The 21,729-nt window shown below is 43.8% G+C and overlaps 1 protein-coding gene across 1 annotated transcript in view; it reads right to left on the bottom strand.

Annotated features, from left to right (window-relative positions):
• Nucleotides 1-21,729, bottom strand: part of DPP6 (dipeptidyl peptidase like 6) — a 1,747,714-nt gene that overhangs the window by 1,530,008 nt on the left and 195,977 nt on the right. The gene's annotated exons all lie outside the window — the stretch shown is intronic.

The raw sequence follows: 21,729 nt of genomic DNA, 5'->3' as shown, positions 1-21,729 counted from the left end.
TCACATCGGTTTACATCGAAACGAGAATCGCATGAAAGAATGCATTATATTAAACAAAGGATACAAGAACTGGGATCAACATTGTAAGTAAATTTCGCACTCATCCTGCGAGCAAGAAACTGAAAAACGCACACTATCACATTTCCTGGCAATACATAACAGGGGATCTATAATGCAGCTTTGACTAGAATAAAACAGGTTTTTTTATTATAGCACATTAAAGAAAATCTTGCATTCTTTTTAACAAAGGGATGCTGAAACTCTTTATGCCATATCAGCTTTTATGCATTGCCTGTGTTCACGTCTTCAAAGCATGAAACAAAAAGTCATAACATTTAGATGAAAGGACTAAGCTAATTTTCATCATAAAGGAATAAAAATATCCACATGTGGTGCATTTTGTCTACTGAACTTGAAAGAAATTACTATTTTGATCTGTAGAGTTCAGATTCTGACATTTAAATAAGGTTAGTACTCATGATGGTCAGATGTAAAAGGTCTTAGAATTACTCTAAAATTCACACCCAACACATAGTAGCATATAAACAATGATATGAGGCTCTATAGGGGATACTGGAAGATTCTATGTCACCTTCATAAGTAGTGGACTCACAACACAGTTCACTGGCATATTTACTTCCACCACTTCAACACCTTTTTTAGGGGTGGGGTGGGAAGGCACGTATTGCAAAGCAAAAATCAACAGAAACATTGATTTCAATATACAGTTAAGACACAAATATTGCATACAATCAAAATTAATTCATTAAGAAAAAAAAATGATAACTCTACCCTAAAACTACGGCCCCAGTATAGGATGCTTTCCATTCACAAAAATGCACATGTAAAAAAAATACTATAATAAAGAAGAAAATTTGCAATATTTCAGCAGCATACAGATTTCAGTTATTCACACTACACATCACCATGTCATTGAAAAATCATAAACCTCAGACACAGAAGAATCTAAGGAAGGCACTGAATGAGAACCAGAAAAAAGATGTAATGTATGGTTTTTCAGAAAACCAGCCATCCCATCAGGACCATAAAATGTATAAGCCTATTCTTTAAAAACAATCCTATGTGGGAAATTTGGGAGTTAAAAGAGCCCACATCTGAAAAACTTCCTGAAATCTCTTCCTGAATGTCTGGGTCACCCTTGCCATGTCTTGGTAGATTTTAATTTTCAAACATAAAAAATGTTGATTCTTGTGATGGAAGAAAATATTCATGACCCAATCACATTCTGAATCTAATAAGAAAGCTACTTAAAAACTTGTTTTATCAACGGTAGCAGGAAGCAAATCCTTAAAGGTGAATTTTAAAAGCCCGACACGTGCATTAATTAGAGGATGAGTGACTATGTCGGGCTTGTGCTTGCTAAGCAGATTTGAAAAGCCGCCAGGATACACGTGTAAATGCCCCAATGTGCACATCTTGGAAGTTTTCAAATAGGGGTGGGAAATGGGGGGGGGGGGAGGGTCTGGACAGGGCATGGGCATTTCTGGGCATGAAGCTGAGATGTGTGCGTAAATACTTAGGAGATCCAACACGCGCCAAGGCCCCTTGCCACATAACTTTATTTCTGCTATGGATACCATGTAAGTTATAAAATAAATAGGTATATCTGTAGGATTTTGAGAGTCATGGATAACTGGAGGGAGTGAGGCTATTGAACCAGGGAGGGTCTTAAAGTCCTCTCTTAACTGGGTGAAATGGGGCCAGACATAAAACTAGAAATGGCATTGGTGCACGCCCCTTTTAAAATTCCCTGATCTACGCGGTAGAAGCGACATTTGCACACACTTGTGCGTGCTTACTTAAAAGTTGGCACACGTGTGCGTGGCCAGCCTGTTTTATAACTTTCACACATATACGCGCACAAGTTATAAAATAGCCGCGTCCCTGGGGACAGGCTGACTTATGCGTGCACATATGTGCCTGCACACCGGTTTGAAAGTTACCATCTTAGAGTTCTCTGTACCTCTAAGTCAAGCAATTCCTCCCTGTGGATTTGAGCAGGGAGGATAACATTCAAACCTATTCATGTTGCTGGATTTCAATACCTAAGTGGAAATTTATCCTAATAATTCATAAACTGTACAGCGGGAGCTACACAGTTTTATAAAATACTGCATATTTGAACTCTGTAAGTCCATTCAAATATTTACAATGAATTGAATGCATACTTTCACTTCAAATTTATAAACATATGTATGTGTATATTTTACGCAGAAAAAAATTAACAGGTACACATAAAACCCTGATTTATATGTGGAAGTAGGTTTCTTTTAAAATATGCATGTTTACTTGAAATCACCAGTTTGCCAATACCTCCGCCAAGTCACCCAGTCCATCTCTGAAATAAATAGAAAATAAAATACATCTCCAGTTCACCAATACTCTCCTGATCATTCACTCTTAAATCCCCACAGTTCATCCTGACCTCCCATCCAAAAGCAGCAGATCACAGACAAGTCTGATATCAATTGTTCCACTTTATTAAAAGATGTAAAACTGCATGAATAAGTTGCATAATGTATTTGCATAAATCTAATATAAAATAGCAACTTTCGCACATACCTCTTGGCCCCTCTCCAGGACACCCCTAGAACTCCTCTTTATTGCGCCTGTAAATGTGTGCACAAAATTGAAAATATGCATATACTTATGATGTTTATAAAATAGCATATATGCAAATGCAGGCTACTTATGCACATATATGCTAATTTTCCACGTGTAACTCCTTTGAAAATGTACTCGAGAGATTGAGATAGTAATCTGGCAGATTAAATACACTACGTGGGAGGCAATGAAACTTCTGGAATATGCCTTTCTTATCATTTGTAAAGAAATCTATTGCAGAATAATAGGAAGGATAACTTTCAAAATGCTTGCATGCACCCATATATTTTATAAAGTGGGCCCTTGAGTTACGACTGGCTCAAGTTACGACCAAATTTCAAGTTACGAACAGATTTCGAGTTACAACCAAAATATTGAGAGAGAGAGAGAGAGAGAGAGAGAGATTTATACCCTTATATGAGGCCCACCTAGTTACCCGAGGGGAGGTTTAGGTATTAGTGTAGGGGTTAGGGGCCACTTTGACATGCAGAGTGTGGCGTACAAACAGAACAGTGCTCTCGTGTGAAGATTTGATGACCTTCAGAGTGTGGAAACTCACCCAAAGATGAGATTTGTGCAATGTTCTCTCAACGTAGCTTGATGTTACCCAGGTAGAGAGTCCATATGCAGATATCATAAAGTAACTGTTGGAGGAGGTGAAATTGTTGTTTCTGGTAGGCTAGGCACATTTGATAACTTTTTGGTGAGTACACTAGGAAATTATTGGTGTTTCTGGTAATTACAGACATTATACAACCATTTTTTATTATAGAAATGGTTAGGTAAGGGGTACTTTTGGGAGGTTTGGAACGCATTATGGGTATTTCCATTATTTCCTATGGAAAATATAGTCTTGACTTACAACCAACTTGAGTTACAACTAGCCCTCTGGAACCAATTGAGTTCGTAAGTCAAGGGACCACTGTATGTGCATATGCAAACATGCAAATTTACTACTGTATTTTATAACCTGAATGCAAAAGATATGCACAGGTTATAATATACGAATATATATGCATGTATACATGCTCATGCATATAAAAACCGCAAGCCACGGTAGGTTTGGACTTATCTAGAAGTGTAGTAGCACTCATCCGGATAAGTTCCGATTTATGTGGCTAAGTAGTGGCACTCAGCCGAATGAGTCTGAAAAGCACTACTTATCCATTTAATTAGCACTTTCTAGACTTATCCGGGTATGTAAGATAGCTGGAAAAGTAAAGAAAAAAAGTACTATTTATCCAGCTAAGTTCAAATTTGTCCATCTAAGCAGCAGCAAAGGAGCTATTTAGCTGGATAAGTGTGCAAATGTTATACATTCGTATTTGTACTTCAAATTTTACTCATGTTATTTAGATGCATTTACCCCCAATAAATCGGCTTTTACATACGCCAGGGGATTTTATAACATATACACGGAATGAAATAACCAGTTTTACCAATTAGCCTACTAGTTCACCCAGTCCATCTGCAGCTCGTGAACACGCTCTTCAGCCTGAAGTCTCCCCATTTCTCCCAGACCCCCACCACCCAGTCATTTTTTCACTTTTGAGATGTTTACGATCACTTACACAAGATATTGAGCAGGAGTAAATATTTGCAAATAAAAGACTTAGGGACATCACTTTGGCAAGTTGTAAAATAGCAACTTATGGGCATAAATGTTGAACCCTCCCTGGAATACCCCTGGCCTGCCCCTTTTTTACATGCAGAAATGTACTTGTGGTCCCTGATATATGCACATAGGGCCGGATTTTAAGATTTAGGCGCAACCCGGCATGCACAAATCTACGCCTGATTTTATAACATGTGCGCGCAGTCGTGTGCATGTTATATATGGTGTGTAGGATTTTAAATGTGGATATTATGTATTGCACTTAGCACTTTTTGTCTAAATGTATGGTTGATATGGTTTTGAAATAAAAATATATATAAAATATGTGTTTGGCTTCAAATTGAGCTGAGTTCCTCTGGGTGAGTTATAATTGATTAGATTAACAGAGGATGCACTTTAGCATACGACCTAAGCAGTTTTTTAAGTAGCATATAGTCGCATATTTGTCATCTAACACGTGTGCATCTTTTGAAAATTCACCTCGAAGTATTTCACAAGTAGCCAGTACAGAAAGCAGCTGAGAATCAGTCTCTTGATTTTTTTCTTTTTTCTCAAATTGTTACTTCATGACTTTTTCTTTTAGTTTAACAATCGTAATATGAAAGCAATTCAGAATATAAGAACATAAGAAGTTGCCATACTGAGTCAGACCGAGGGCCCATCAAGCCCAGAATCTTGTTTCCAAAGGTGGCCAATCCAGGTCACAAGTACCTGGCAAGATCCCAAACACTAAGTAAATCCTATGCTAGTAATGCCAGTAATAGAAATGGCTATTCCCTAAAGCGCAAATTTTTAAAGGGCTGTGCGCACCACACGCATTTTCAAAAGGACCCGGCCACGTGTGTAAGTCCCAATATGAATACAAGTGCTGGGCTCTGGAAAAGGGGCGGGCCAGGGGGCATGGTCTGGGTAGGGCAGGATGGAGGCTGGCCCGGACAGTGGCCATTTGCTGCCGTCCCCGGAAGCATGTGCCAGCAGCCTGTTATGTTTTGTGGGTTTTATGGGCCATTGGCCCGAGGTACAAGTTGTTACCACCTGTGGGGAGGAGCCTCACAGGTCCTCACCGCCAGGATATGAGGTCTGGTACAGCAGGAGCTCTGGGAGAGAATCTGTGGGAAGGTCCCAGGGAGCGGGGTGAGAGACACAGCAATGAGGGACCCCAAAGGAAGCTGATAGGCTGGAGAGCAGAACCTGGGCAGAGACCTCTAAGAGGGTGGCGCTAGGTACACCCAAGGAGTGGGAAGCGTGAGGCAAGGAGCGCCGGAGGTATACTGCTGAGATATGCCCCGGGAGGTGGAGCTGCATAGTGAGGAAGGTACTGATGTGATGACATAGGCTACCCCGCAGAGCGGGGAAGCACGAGTTGGGTCTCCAAATGATGACGTAGATATCCCCGAGAGGTGGGGAAGTACCAGCTATCGCCGGCGTTAGACGTAGGCACTGCCCCAAGGAGCAGAGAAGCATTGACGGTCTCTGGAGTAGAACGTAGGCATATCCCCGAGGAGCGGGGAAGCACAGACAGTCTCTAGAGTAGAACGTAGGACCTGCCCCGAGAAGTGGGGAAGCACAGAGAAAGGTCTCCCAAGTGGCGAGGGCATCTCAGCGGGAACCCAGTGAAGCAGGGAGCCAGTGGGTAGAGTTCCTGGAAGGCGCAGGGCTAGCCCGAGAAGTGGGGGGAAGCCAGGAGACCAAGTCTCCGAAAGAGCGCACACAGGCCCCTGAGGAGTTGATACCTGAACCAGGATCCAGCATCTAAGAAGGTCCGAGACAGCCACAGGTCCGAGGAGACAGGAGCTAGTAGAGTAATGATGGAACTCATTGCCAAGTTGGCTAGCAAGGGGCGAATGCAGTGCTTAAGAACCCAGATCCAATGATGTCATCAATCAGGGACACCCCTGAGGTTCCCGCCGTGGCAACTTCAAAAGAGTGTGCAATGGCACGCGCGCGCACCTAGGAAGGCCCAGGGTTGGCATAGATGGCAGCGGCATCCTGGCTGCCACAAGGGACCATGAGATACATGGTGGTGGAGAGTGGCTCCTGCCGTGAGCATGCCTGGAGAGGGAAGCAGGACACTACAGGACATGAGTAGACGCGGTCACAGCCGTCTGCGACCAATGGTCATAACACAGCCGGCCGGCACGTGGAAATTGCTTCTGCTTGGGAGGAGCACTAAGTAGAAAAATAAAAAATTGGAGCGGACTGGGAGGTAACTGAGGAAGGCCCGATTGCGTCACCATGCATAATTTATTAAAATTCACACCCCTGCGCACGCCGCCTATACATGGGCACGCAGATTTTAAAATCCGGCGTGCATGGCCAATGGATTTTATAACTTGCATGTGCTGGCACACGCATGTTGTAAAATTGGTGCGTCCGGGAACCACACGCACATGGATGCACGTATGCTCCTTTTACAGTCTACCCCTAAGTCAACTTGATAAATAGCAGTTTATTGGCTTCTCCAGGAATTTATCCAAACCTTTTTTAAACCCATATCTGCCCTAACCACATCCTCCAGCAATGAATTCCAGAGCTTAATTGTGCACTGAGTGAAAAATAATTTTCTACAATTTGTTTTAAATGAGCTACTTGCTAACTTCATGGAGTGACCCCCTAGTCCTTCTATTATCTGAAAGAGTAAATAACCAATTCACATTTACCTGTTCTGTTCCCCTTATGATTTTATAGACCTCTATCATATCCTCTCTCATTTGTCTCTTCTCCAAGCTGAACTACCCTAACCTCTTTAGCCTTTCCTCATAGGGAAGCCATTAAGAACATAAGAAATTTCCAAGCTGGATCAGACCAAGGGTCCATCAAATCCAGCATCCTATTGCCAACAGAGGCCAAACCAGTCCACAAGAACCTGGCAAGTACCCAAACACCATACTACTGATGCCAGTAATAGCAGAGGCCATGCCGTAAGTCAACCTGATTAATAACAGTTAATGGACTTCTCCTCCAAGAAATTATCCAAACCTTTTTTAAACCCAACTACACTAACTGCACTAACAAATTCCAGAGCTTAATTGTGCGTTGAGTGGAAAAGAATTTTCTCCAATTAGTTTTAAATGTGCTACTTGCTAACTTCATGGAGTGCCCACTAGACCTTCTATTATCCAAAAGTGTAAATAACCGATTCACATCTACTCGTTCAAGACCTCTCATGATTTTAAAGACCTCTATCATATCCCCCCCTCAGCCGTCTCTTCTCCAAGCTGACCAGCCCTAACCTCTTCAGCCTTTCCTTTATCATTTTGGTTGTCCTTCTGTACCTTCTCCACCTCAACTATATCTGCTGTTCCATCCCCTTTATCATTTTCTGTACTTTCTCCACTGCAAGTATAGGTTTTTTTTAGATGCAGTAACCGGAATTGCATACAATATTCGTTTAGTCTCACCCTAGTCTCACCCTACTTAACATCTTTTCTTAATTTTCACTTTTTCTTTCAGTTTAACAATGGTAATCTGTTTTGAATCCAATCTAAAGAGAACTGCAGCTTCCATATAAATCACAACTTGTCATCAGGAGGCCAGTTTTCAATCAGTTGAAATCAGTTGAAAATGGCCTTTCTCAATGTGGGAAGAAGGGTGTGCATAGTTTGACAACATGCATACTTTTAGCCATATTTGGGGGCCGCATTCCCAGAGCTGTGTTTAGTTCAAGGGAAGAAAAGCATGCATGCAAATTGCACTTTCAAATTCTTGCATGTACTTTTCAAACAAAATTCTTCTCGCACAAAAAATGGGTGTAAGCGACCGTGTGTACTTTGTACTAGTGGCAAATTTCAAAGAGAAAATATGTGTGTACTTTCACTTTGAAAATTGATGCAAAGTCCAAGGGTAAATAATTCAGGATTGAGTGACTGATCACGGTCAGTGGTCAACACTGGACGTTTGCCTCCTGTGATCAAGTGGTCAAGTGATTGGGACTGGCAAAGGAGGCACTTCAAAAGGCACTAGTGCCAGTCCCCCATTAAAGTTAAAAAGGGACCTGTTGCAATCTAAACTCTTTGGAGGGGCAGGCAGTTCCATACAGACAAAAATGAAATCTAAACATGATACATTGCCACCACCTGTTTCTGACCCTGTAGTTTTGGAGGTGAGGGAAGGGGAGGCTGAGTCATGCACGATAAAATGGTGACACCCAAAAGCAGCAGTGGGACAGCAGTCTCGACTTAGCATTGACAATGTAGCACTGGCACTGTTTGCTTCTGATTCCGATGAAGAATCATCTTATGTGGGATTCTCATCAGAAACAGAAGTAGTAATAGCTGACGAAGTTTTAGGAGGATTAGTTAGTCCAGTGCAGCAGGGGAGAGATGAAACTGATGTTGATGAGGAGGAGGAAGAGCAGCTCCAGTGCCAGCATCCACCCCCAAGGCTATACAGAAGGGAGGATCACGAAAGACATCTGCGATCTGGAGCCACTATAAAGTGATGGAGGACCCACATTTTGCTCAGTGTAATTACTGCGGCAGGGCTATTAACAGAGGCAAGAAAATGGGACATCTATCTAATTTTGGCATGACGCATCATATGAAGAGGCAACACCCAACAGTACTGCCATCTGGGGATGATGGTAGTACCAGTCAGGGGACCCCTTCCAAGCAGCGTAAAGTGGTTGAAAAGGAGCAGAGTCACACCACACCCTCAGCCCCTTCTAGCAGTCAGGTGGCAGGCCAGCAACTCCCTGACATGTAGCAGAAGCGACAACCTACCATGGAGGAAATGGGCTGGAGTGCAGTAACGCTATCCCGGGGTAGGCAGCCTCAAAAGTTGTAACCAGGAGCATTGGGAAAATGATTGCCCTTGATGACCAGCCCTTGCAGATAGTGGAGAATGTGGGTTTCAAGCATTTTCTTAAGGTCATAGTTCCAAATTACAAAGTCCCCTCCAGAATCACATTTAGCAGAAAGTTCATCCCTAGCCTGTACAAGCAGTGTCACAGTCACATCCAAGCGCTGCTAGCTAAGGTAGAGGGGAGTGTGCATTTCACCTGCGATATCTTGACCGCCATGAATGCTGTACACTCTTACTTCTCCCTGACAGCACACTGGTGGAACCTGGCTGAGGCAGGGGCAGACAGCAGCTCTATTACTGAACAAGTATCAGGGTGGAGGTGGGCTTTACTGCACACCCACCTGACGGACCAGGCCCACCCGGCAGCCAATATTCTAGCATGCATCAGTCAGATGCTGGAGGGCTGGGAACTACACCAGCGAGACAGGAATCCTCAAGCAGGGTTCTTTGTCACAGACAATGGTGCAAACATGTTAAGGCAATAACCGAGGGGCGCTTTAAGAACATCCGATGTTTTGCACACACTCTGCACCTGGTAGTGCAGTCAGCTCTGGGGTTGGAGTCCAAGCACCAAGAGAATGGATACCTGCAGGACTTAATACACAAGTGCAGGAACATAGCAGCGCACTTCCACAGAAGTGTGAAGGCAGGGCAGGTTCTCCGACAAAAGCAGACTGATTTGGAGATGCCTCACAAGCATCTCATTCAAGACATTGTCACCCGGTGGAATTCCAAATTTATGATGCTGCAGAGGTTTGTGGAGCTGCAGACACCCCTTCATGAACGTTCTGGTTCAATGGACATAGGTGTGCAGAATCCCCTAGGGCATCATGACTGGTTAGTCATGAGTCAGCTGGTAAAAATCCTGCAGCCCTTCAAGGATGTCACGGAGGAGCTGAGTTCCAGAAGTGCCACCTTGGCTGACATCATCCCTATAGTTAATTTCCTGGATGAAAATTTGGAGGCTTTTAAACAGGAAGAGGGAATGACAGTTGAGGTGCTGCATTGTCTGGACGTTTTGCAGCAGCAGGTGGAACAAAGATTAAGGCCTTTAACAGAAGAGAACACATACCTGCTCGCCACAGTCTGTGATTCCTGTGTGAAAGGGAAACTCGCCCTACAGTACGATTGTCTCCTATTGGTGAATGACTTGCTGTTAGCAAAAGTCCGTGAACAGGAGCGCCATAGGCAGAGACAGATTAGGAGTGAAGCAGAAGAGGAAACAGCGGGCACTTCAGAGAGTTGTGCTAGCCCAAGCAGGAGCAGCACTCTGTCAGCAACAGCTAATACCTCCTCCTCCTCCACTTCAGAATGCCAAAGGCATGTTGCCCATAAAGATTCAGCTTTTGTGCTATGGGCTAGACAGAAAGCAGGTGGCATGAGTGACTCTCAGCCCACCCAAGCAAAGGAGTTACTAGCACTGCTGTCAGTGACACGGTATCTCTCAAAGCCCACAGAGAACATGCAGACTGATCCGCTGGCATATTGGGCACACAAGTCCACTGTCTGGCCATACCTAGCCAAAGTGGCTCAGCGATATCTGTCATGTCCACCAACCAGTGTGCCCAGTGAATATGTCTTTTCAATGACAGGGGATATCATGAGTCCTCACCACTCAAGGCAGGCACCAGAATTGATGGAAATGCGAGTGTTTTTAAAAGTAAACCTGCCTTTGCTTGGGTTTCCAAATTTTCCCTGTGAATGGCAAGATGAATAAAAGCAATTGAAAGCCTTGCAGCAGCTCCAACTGCCTCCTATGCTCCAGATAATATAAGCACTGCAACACATGTACCTGACCTCAAACGCTGTGCCTGTCCGTCCACTGAGTATTCAAAAATAATCTCCAGCTCAGTTCTTGCTTCACAAATGGCAGTCTCTATTGCTCTAAAAGTATCCTCTGTTGAATTATCTTTCAGAAATGAAAAAGATGCCATTTTCTTCTGGCAGTAAACCAGTTCAGGAAGAAGTGACAAGTCAAACCACAACATACCTGCACAAAGGAAATCCTCAAATTCTGTGTCTGTCCGTCCAGGCCTTATATCCCTAAGAGGGTTTGACCTCTGTCCTCGAATGCTGTGCCTCTCCGTCCAGGCCTTATGTCCCTACAAGAGTTTGACCTCAAACACTGTGCCTGTCCCATCCACATTTGGAATGTACGAACATAAAAAGCTGACAAGATGTTTGGAGCTTGTGTATTTCATATTATCAATAGTTTTCATGACCTTCATAACATGGGCCATGTTCCCTAAATCTTTCCTAGGTGTCAACATTAATGTTTCTTCTAGTACTGGTGGTAGTGGGACTCTAGTTCATCCTCTGGGTTCCCATAGTTTACACAGGCACTGTAGGGTACAAAGTCAACATAGGTTGATACTGTAGATTTGGGCGGTAGATGACGTCAGCGCTTCTTTTGGTCCTAGCAGCTGAACCCTCATTGCAAAGGGAAACCTCAGTCTCTGGCAATTCAAACTACTAATCCTTCACAGCATAGAAACATAGAAACATAGAAATGACGGCAGAAGACGACCAAATGGCCCATCCAGTCTGCCCAGCAAGCTTCACACATTTTTTCTCTCATACTTATCTGTTTCTCTTAGCTCTTGGTTCTATTTCCCTTCCACCCCCACCTTTAATGTAGAGAGCAGTGATGGAGCTGCATCCAAGTGAAATATCTAGCTTGATTAGTTAGAGGTAGTAGCTGCCGCAATAAGCAAGCTACACCCATGCTTATTTGTTTTACCCAGACTATGTTATACAGCCCTTATCGGTTGTTTTTCTTCTCCCCTGCCAATAAGCAAGCTTCTCCCCTGCCAATAAGCAAGCTACACCCATGCCTATTTGTTTTACCCAGACTATGTTATACAGCCCTTATTGGTTGTTTTTCTTCTCCCCTGCCGTTGAAGCAGGGAGCTATGCTGGATATGCGTGAAGTATCAGTCTTCTCCCATGCTGTTGAAGCAGTGAGCCATGCTGGATATGCATCGAAAGTGAAGTATCAGGCACGTTTGGTTTGGGGTAGTAACCGCATGGATCCTTAAATAAAAACAATCTTCTTTAGTTTCAGGGCAGAGAATAGAACTTCCTCCGTCTTGCTCATGAAGTCATGATCTGTTTGCAAATGCTTAAATCCTAATAATTTGTACCATTATACACTCTAGAGGCCAACCCATTCCAAGGAGCCCTTTCCTGCTCAAAGGAAAGGGAACTCTCCCCAGGTGTAGCAGCCTATCTCTTAGCAACTGTTGACCCATGTTCAGAATGAGAAAAGAGCTCCAAGGTACTGAGAATGTGGCAAACATAGTGAGACCATGCTCACAGTGAGACCATGCTCCACGTCACCACGCTTTGAAGGCTCGTGCTCCACTCTAGGGGCCAACACATTTCGGGGAGCCCTTTCCTGCTCAAAGGAAAGGGAACTCTCCCCAGGTGTAGCCAGCCTGTATCTACCCTCTGCCACTCTGCCTTGCTGCCATACACCAGATGACTCACTCAACTCCTTGTGGTGTTCTTGCCACTATCATGGTTCCTCAGTATGTTGGTGCTAGTCTTTCTGCTTGCTATGTTCCTCCTTCATTGTGCTGTAGGATGTTGATGCCACTTGTCTTGCCGCTTTGCTTGTCGTGCTGCCTTCGAGGGTTCATGCATCTGTTATCAGTGCTCTCTTTTGAAACTGTGGTGTGTTTTTGACACTCTCGCTGCTGCTTTGCCCCTCTATTAAAGCACTCTTGCCACTCCTGGTACCCCTTTGCCCCTTTAAAGTACCTTAGGCTATTCATGCCACTTTGGTGCCACTTTGCCACAGTCTAAGTACCTTGGAGCTTTTTTCTTGTTCTGATGATTGCTCCCCAGAGGTTTCATCAAAATTGATAAGAAAACCCCAATTCTGCAGCCAAAAATAGGCTGCAAATACTTCCCCCATTGACTTTAATGGGAACTGGAAAACGAATGAAATGTATCAACGGATCGGGGGCGCCAATGAACGAATGCAACGTATTTGGCACCTGACAAATACAAATACCGAATCGGACGAATCCGTCCCTTCTGCACATCCCTAACCTGCAATACAAACTCTTGTTCTGTTTCCATTAGACTGTTACAACTCTTTATTCGAGCTTTACTGGCTTCCAATATTATGCAGATCTCAATTTCAGGCTATTTACCTAACATTTAAAATTTTTATATGATCAGGGTTCTGAGTATCTGGCGGAAAAGATTAATAAACACATCCCTAAGAGTTTTTTATGATGATTTTCTGCTTCTGTATTTTAAAGAATTGATTGGCAAAAATCAGAGCCAATGCTTTTAGTTGTGTAATCCCTACCCAAAGGTAACTATCTTCACTTTTAAAAGCTATTTTTTTTAAAAAGAGTATTTGAGAATTGATGCTTTCTGGTCTGATTATCAGTTCTAAATTTAATGATGATGTTCTATATTTTATCTTCTAGGCAGAGTTTTTACTTAGATAATGTTGACACCTTAGAGATGGGTTCAAATATTGCTATTTTGATCTTATGTTTGGCACTATTTATTTTACTGTAATTTTATTACTCTTGTATCCTTGATGTTTTAAATGAGTTCTAGTGTTATGATTTTATTTTTCTATGTTGTACCTCACCTGAAGCTCTGGATGAGAGATTAATAAAAGTAAATAAAATAAACACAGCCTCCTAATCTATAGTTAGGCTGCTAAACGTCTACAGCTAGATTTAATAATACAACTATCTCTGTGAATAGAGATAGCTGCCTAACAGTCAACCACACTGAAAATTAGGGGAAGCATCTTAGCCGGCTAGTGCTAATTTTCAGTGTTAGCCAAGGGAAACCAACCATGCCTCAGGATCATGGTAGCTAGATTTAATCACTCCACAGGGCTAGATGTTCAAAGGCGCCAATCCAGCTGCTTAAATCTGTAGTAAGCACACTCGATTGCTTTGAAAATCTAATCCAAAGGTAGGCAACTCTGCTCCTGGAATGATATAAACAGGGACGGTAACCTTGAAACAACCGCGCGGGCGCACATGTATGCGCATATGCTGGCTCGTGCTAATGGACGTGGCTATTTTACAACATACACGCATATATGCACATATGGTATAAAATGGGCTGTTTGCATGTACATATGCGTGCAATTTTATATGGAAGAGTGCAAGTGCGTGGAAATGCCACCTTTTCTGCATAAGTGGGGGGATTTTGGTACATACGCATACCGATGCAATTACCAGTTTCCCCAGTCTGTTCCCAGTTCACCCAGGTAAAGGTCAGGACTTCCAAATCCCCCTAGTTAACTAGCCTTCCTTTTACCCTGTTAGCCCCAACCCTTAACCTCTTTATTTTTTCTTTTTGTTTCAAGACTTACACGCTATCCATAGCAGGAGTAAAGTTACGTGGTAGGGGAGCCCGGCGCATCCTGGTGCATGTAAATATTTACGCATATATTTCATTGAGAAATGTTGCAATGCCCATGCCCTGCCCATGCCACGCTGACTTTTTGCAAAAAAATGTTTGTGACCATACCGGGAGATATGCATGTACTAACGCAATTTTTAAAATCCACATGGCGCTTGCCGGCTCAACTTCTGCGCTTATCTCCCAGCTTCAGTGAGCGTAAGGCTTTTAAAATTTGCCTTATGATGAATACGCATTAGATATATTTGCATGCACTCTCTCCACTGTATGAAAATATATCTCATATGCATATTCACTGTGGATATCCTGAAAACAAGACCTCTTTCTGGCACTCCAAGACTGAAATTGCCTATCCCTGATCTAACCCATAGTGAATTTCTTGAAACATTAAGGGGTAGATTTTAAAACATGCGTGCAGGTGTCCATGTGCATGCGCTACCCGGTGCGCACACATGGATGCCCAATTTTATAATATGCATGTGCTTGCCCCTGTTCCCTCCCAAGCTGCTCTGATTTCGGAGCGGCCTGGGAGGGAACTTCCCAACCTCCTTCCCATTCCCCTAACCCTCCAGCCCCGTAGCCCTAATCTAGCCCCCCCCCTCCCCGGACCACTGTCCTACCTGTTGCTTGCGCCGGCAGCCTACCGGCACGTGATCCCCGCACAGCAGCAAATAGCCACTGTGCCAGGAGCCTCTGACCTCGCCCCGTCCCGCTCCACGTCCCGGGGCTTTACGCGCATTGCCGAGCCTTTCTAAAATATGCCCGGTGCTCGTAACTCGGATTTACGCGCGTAAGGCTTTTAAAATCTACCCCTATGCTTTTCCTTAAATTATGATTTTTCTTTCAGTAGAACTCCTTTTAATAATGAACTATTGTGTTGTAGTGAATTGCTTTTAAAAAGAAATAGTTTAAAAGAGAATAGCAACTTAAATTTCTCTGTTTACCTCAATTCTTTTTCAAATTCAAATATGCAATGGACAATTAGACAAGAAAACCAACTAGCTATGTATATGCCTTTAATTACTGCAGCAGGGATGTGCAAACCTGGCTCCTGAAAGCCAAAAATGGTCTGGTTTTCAGGAATTAATATTTATGATATACCTTTACTGTGTTCTGTCTAAGAAATAGTATAATTAATATATTATGATTAAGTTGAAAACCAGACTTGATTTAATGACCTCAAGACTGGAGCTGCATAGCCATGCCACTGTATCATACAATTTATCTAGTAATTATGATATTAGGTTTTGACTGATATAAATGTCCCCAATGCATAAAAACAAAAATAGATGTTTACTGAATAAACACTGTAAAAATTCCACTTCTCCTAGTAATCTCTCATTCCTCCCCTTACCTATCTTGGATCCACCATTCTATTTTTGAGCCTTTTCCATGCTGATGACTTCTCAGGTGTACAAACAAATATTTAATTCAGCCAGAAAAGGTACCAGCAATAGTACATACTCTGCAAAAACATCAATAAACACAGATTTTTGTGCTCTCAAAGAATCCCTAATTAGCTGGAAAATAAACACCTAAATATATCTGATAGGCTTTTCTGATGTTTCATGCACAGATTGGGCGATAAACCTGTCTCTCTTAACATTCCCAGGTCCTGATATAATGTAATGTTTGGTTATAAACCAAATTTAACCATAAGAGATATTCACTGTACTTAGATAGAAAATATAGCATAATTATCACATTTTGATAAAAGCAACTAATAGGCTGGTTAATATTTATAGTAGAATACATCATTCATCCTCCCCAAATCTGCAGCAGAAAACAAATTTATTATTTAACTGTGACACAAAACATTTTAAAAACAGTAGACTATATTATATTACATGCTACATCATGTTGTCCAGTCTATGTATCAAAGAAAAAATATTATATTCCATTGCTGATAATCTTCTTATACATGTCTGCATGCCTTCTATCATAACATTTTCTGCTAATACATCTGAAATTACAAAATGTGCATGCAACTCAAGACTGTATCAAAGAGAGGGCCTCTTCATCACACTGCTGAACTGTATCATTATTTTTCAGGAGAGAAATACTGCTGTGAATTTAGAATAATACAAGTCAGTTTCAAATGGGTTAGTTCTTTTAACAACTGAGAAACTCTGCAAGCTTGAATGAACTGAATGCGCCTAGTAGGCAATTCTCTTTTGTCAGCAAACTAATACTGAATACCAAAAATTTCCATCTTGAGTAGAAGGAAGAAAGCAGTCATTCCACTACACCCAAATATACACACTAAAAAACTACATCCCCATATAGAGGTCCATATTCAGTGGGCCAGTAAGTGGGAAAATGAATCAGGCAAATTTACCTGGAGATTCAGTGTAACATACCCAGGTGAGAGTATCATTGCATATACCCAAGTGAAGTTGGAATAGCATTTTTTTCAAGCAGACTTTCCTGGCTACGTTTATCTGGCTATTGCTGAATATTGGCAATAGCCAGATAAATTTTAGCCATGTTCCAAGAAAGCAAGACTGCATACTGTAAACCGGATTCATCATAGACAGCCGCATAAATTAGCTATGACATGTGGAGACATCATCCAACAGTGGCAAACGGACCCTTTTCTCCTAGGTCAGAGTTTTTCTCTACCGAGAATCCTTGGAGTTTCTGTTCAAGTGCTCCCTCATGATCACCTCAGCTTAGCTTTAAAGAGGTAGTCGATTATCTAAATCTAGGATTGGATGGAGTTCCTATGTTTTATTTGGAATAAGAAAGTATTTGGAGCAGAATTCCCACCCTCTTTTCCTTGGTGGAAAAGGTTCAACTGTATTAGTCTCTAAGAGGGAAGGGAACTCCTTCTGAAGCACATCCAGATACAGACTACCCCCAAGTGAGGTCTGGAGACTGATTTGGTGGAATTGCCAATATATGTAATCTGTACCTTCTTCATATAATGCTTAGGACTCCCAAATCTGAGGTTATGCTGGGAAAATGGTTTTCATAAAACCTCAACCATCCTTGGTATTGATGGTATTGATCCTTGGTATTGATGGAATACCTGCTATGGCTTAGAGGTTCCCTGCTGCCTCAGAGGACAATAAGATGGTAGGAGATAACACCTCCTGGAAACAATGACATCATGCCCCCCCCACCCCCACCCCTAGGAACCTTCTGGCAGAAGAGGGTGGGTCTGGAATGGCTATGGAGAGGTTCTAAAGCATTACACAGTGTTCTCTAATCTGTGCCACTGTTTTCTTTACCTTATCTCTAAAGAGATTCACTCCAGTGCAGAGTACATATATGAGTCTTTCCTTGACCTCAGGGTGGAGGTCTGAGTCCTACAGCAAGGCAACTCTGTGGATGCCAATCCGCATTTCAGAGGCTCTTGATGCATTTTCAAAAACATTAAAAGTTGACTGGACTATGATTTCCACATTACATTCCCTTATCTACCCGTGTTTGGAGGTCTCAAGCTGCTTCTGAGGAAGCTGCTCAGCCACCTCCTGCATCTGCTTCAATAAGTTTTACATGTACAGGACCATGAAGAGTTGGAAAGAATCAAGGCAAGCATTAAGCATCACTCCCAAAAGTATTCAAGCTCCTGGAATCCTTCCCTAGGGGCACTGAGGAATATGTTCTAGTCCTAAGAACATAAGACTTGGCATATTGGGTCAGACCAAATATCCATCAAGCCCAGAATCCTGATTCCAACAGTGGCCGAATCCAGGTCACAAGTACCTGGCATGATCCCAAGGGGTAGATATATTCCATTCTGCTTATCCCAGAGATATGCAGTGGATTTCTGCAACTCCACCTTAAAGATGGTTTATGGACATTTCCTCCAGGAACCTGCCCAAAACTTTTTTAAATGCACCTACACTAATAGGTTTCACCACATCCTCTGGCAATGAATTCCAGAGCTTAATTATGCATAGAGTAAAAAAAATTTCCTCTTATAAGTTTTAAATGTATCACCTAGTAAATTCATTGCGTGTCCCCTAGTCTTTGAATTCTTTGAAAGAGTAAAAAACGATTACCATTTACTCATTCTGTTGCGTTTGCCGACTGCAAGGCTCTGCGGCTGGCTTCACTTACTCATCACTGCAGCGCCACAGCAGAGGCAGGCCCAGGTTCTCTGGTGGGAGCAGGGAGCTGCCACTGACACAACACCTCCACTTCATGGCACTGAATGCCGCTGCTGTTTTTCATGGCCATCGACTCCGCGCTGTTGTCCTTCATGGCTGGAATTCCACCAATGTCTTCCTCTGCAGCCCAACCACTAGGCGCGCGCACATCTCTCTGCTCAATTTAAAGGCCTGCGGCAGGAAAAGTCCCACGGCCTTTATTGATGACAGCACCACTCAGGGGCTATATAAGGCAAGCGCCTGATTGCAGGACTTCCCTTGGCAATAGGTCTCCATGCTCCTAGCATTGTTCTTTGCCATTCCTGAGTTCCTGAGTCCTTCCTTGCCCAAAGCCTTCTTCCTCACTCCTTGATTTGTCTTGGCTTTGACTTTGGACTGGACATTAACTATGAACTACATTAACTATGCCACAACCCCTGCCTGGTCACTGACTATGAGCTACGCCACCTGCCAGGACCCTTGCCTGGACATTGATGATGAGCCACACAGCCTGCTCGATCCTTGCATGGATCTTCCCTCTCCTGTTCCAAACTGCCTGCTCAATCCTTGCATGGATCTCCCCTCTCCTGTTCCAAACTTGGCCTGCGCTACAGTCTCCTCTCTCATTGGGATTTCCTTCTCTACGGAGACCCCACATAAGTCCAGCAGGTCCTGGCACCTGAGGGCTCAACCTGAGGGGAACATGGGCTGGTAGTGGTGAAGCTCCAGTGGGGTCTCTTGTGCTTCTTCAGCCTTGCCTACCGACATTGGAGGCCTGTGGGGCATATCCCCACAGGCAGCACCAACTCCCCTCAGTCCAAGGATCCATGAGCATAACAGATTGCCAAGGCCATGGACCCGGTGGAGGCTTCTGCCCTACAGGCCAGAATGGCCTGTAGGGCAGAAGCTCTAGCGGCCTCCATGGAGTGCCTTAATGCTCGTCTAGACTCCATGGTCCCGTCAGGCTCACCGATTCTATTCACGGTGGGCTATACAGTCCCTGCGCCACACGCACTCTGTCATACTGCTTCTGGCTCCTCCACGCTACTCTGGGGAGCCCGAACTCTGTCAGGGCTTCCTGAATCTGTGCAAAATGCATTTATGCCTCCAATCTGCACTGTTTCCAGATGATGCCACAAAGACACATAAATCCTTTCCATTCTGGATGGCAAGGCCTTAGCATGGGCCTCTCCTTTGTAGGAACGGTCCGATCCCACCCTACGGGATTTCAGGGCTTCTTGGATCTCTTCAGGATGGAGTTTTCAGCCCACGTCGACAGACAGCCTCTGGTTCGGATCTCTTTCACATCCATCAGGGCACTCGTTCCCTCTCTGACTATGCCATTGAATTCCAGACCTTGGCCTTGAACTCCACTGGGGCGAGGACTGTCTTTGTTCTATCTTTTTGAATGGCTTTGCAGCCCGCATTAAGGATGAGCTGAGGTTTGCAGGCTTCCTGCTTCACTAGACTCTCTCATAGACCATGCCAGCAGGATTGTCCATCAACTCCAGGAACGGAACAGGGAATTACAAATTTCCAGGAGACGCCCAGCTACTGCCTATCACTCCTGGTGCCCTCTTCACCACCATAAGGTCTTTCTTCCTCTAGAGCCGCAATGGAAGAACCAATGCAATTGGGCCGTGGCAGGCTGACTCTGGAAGAGTACCTCCGGCGTCGCCAGGCCAGACTCTGTCTCTATTGTGGTGAGGTGAGCCACCTAATAGCCCGCTGTCGGGTAAGACTGGTAAACTCTCAGGCCTAGATCTCACCAGGGGATTGACCCTAGGCCTGACCATCCCAGTTTGCCCACTATCTCTTCCAACAACCCTCTCAGTGGGAGATCAGAACTTCTCCACGCTAGTCCTAATAGATTCTGGAACAGGAGGCAACTTCATGATGTTTCCCAGTCTCCTCTGCCTGGTCTCATTGGTCCTCTCATCCATCCACGGAGACCCTCTTCCAGGGAGAGCTACTCATACCACAGCTCCATTAAAGTATCGCACTGGTTCCCTCTATGTGGAGAACCTGGAGTTCTATGTCATCAATAAAGCCATTCACCTTTTGGTCCTTGGTTTGCCCTGGTTCCAGCAATATTCTCCCCAATTTGATTGGGCCTCCCTGCAGCTGTCCTGGTGGCAGGGCAGGTGCAAGGGGATTAGGCGCCCTAGGCCAGCCTTCTCCCTTGTGCCCCCCGCCCCCTGGTCTCGGCCCCGACTCCTACATCGTTCTCGATCACGCCCACCGGCTGTGTGGTTTTCTGGGTCATAAGCAGGTTGGACACTGCTCAGGGCCCACCAAATCTCCACTCCTCTTTGCCACCACTTGCGGCCCCATATGGTTCGCACCCAGTGGCATACCAAGGGTCTCCGGCATCCGGGGGCTAATGCATTTGTGTGCCTTTCCAGCATCCCCCCTTAATCCTTCTTGTACTAATGCTTAAGGTCACAGAAAATCAGTGGCATCTCTAGACAGAAGAAGTTGTTTGTTTGGTTTTTTTTTTGGGGGGGAGAGCCAAAATGACATTTTTTCATCACACCCACCTCTATAGCATGAATCCTGCTTTAAAATTGGTTAAAAAAAAAGTGTTAATAAAAAAGTCCAAAGGGGCTTCTGCGTAATTTTAAAAAGCTGGCCAGTTTCACACTTCTAGTAAAACTACTGCATGGAATGGAATTCCCATTAGCGTGCCTAACAAACAACTTGTAGTGTGCACTAACAGGAGTTAGTGCGTACTAAGCCGAAAAACGATTTTTCACGAAAAAAAATGCCGATCCATGGGAATACGAGATTTTCCCGCAGCCACACAATCCCGAAAGCGGAAACGATCGGGCACCTGATGCACATCTCTACTGTTTTATTCTGGTGTGATGATTTTATCTGGCCTGTGGTGCCACAATTTAGAAGTTGTCTGGGAAAGGTATAGAATTGTGGTATTGAGTTGACTGGGTCCCTCTCTCATCCCCCACTGAGGCTACAAACCCGAAGATAAATCATATTAGTGAATATAATTTCTCATGTGGTACTCCCAACTCCATGCAAAGGGGCAATTCATAGTCCGGACCAAGGAGGGAACCGTACTAGCAAAGGGATATATGCTAGGGAAGTGCACAGGACCCCTTATTGCACTCCCATTGCAATAGCAACAAAAATTGAAACATAAAAACATAGAAATAAGATGGCAGA

This window comes from Rhinatrema bivittatum, chromosome 2 (genome assembly GCF_901001135.1).
Source record: "Rhinatrema bivittatum chromosome 2, aRhiBiv1.1, whole genome shotgun sequence".
NCBI lineage: Eukaryota > Metazoa > Chordata > Amphibia > Gymnophiona > Rhinatrematidae > Rhinatrema > Rhinatrema bivittatum.
This window is presented reverse-complemented; position numbering and strand designations above follow the sequence as displayed.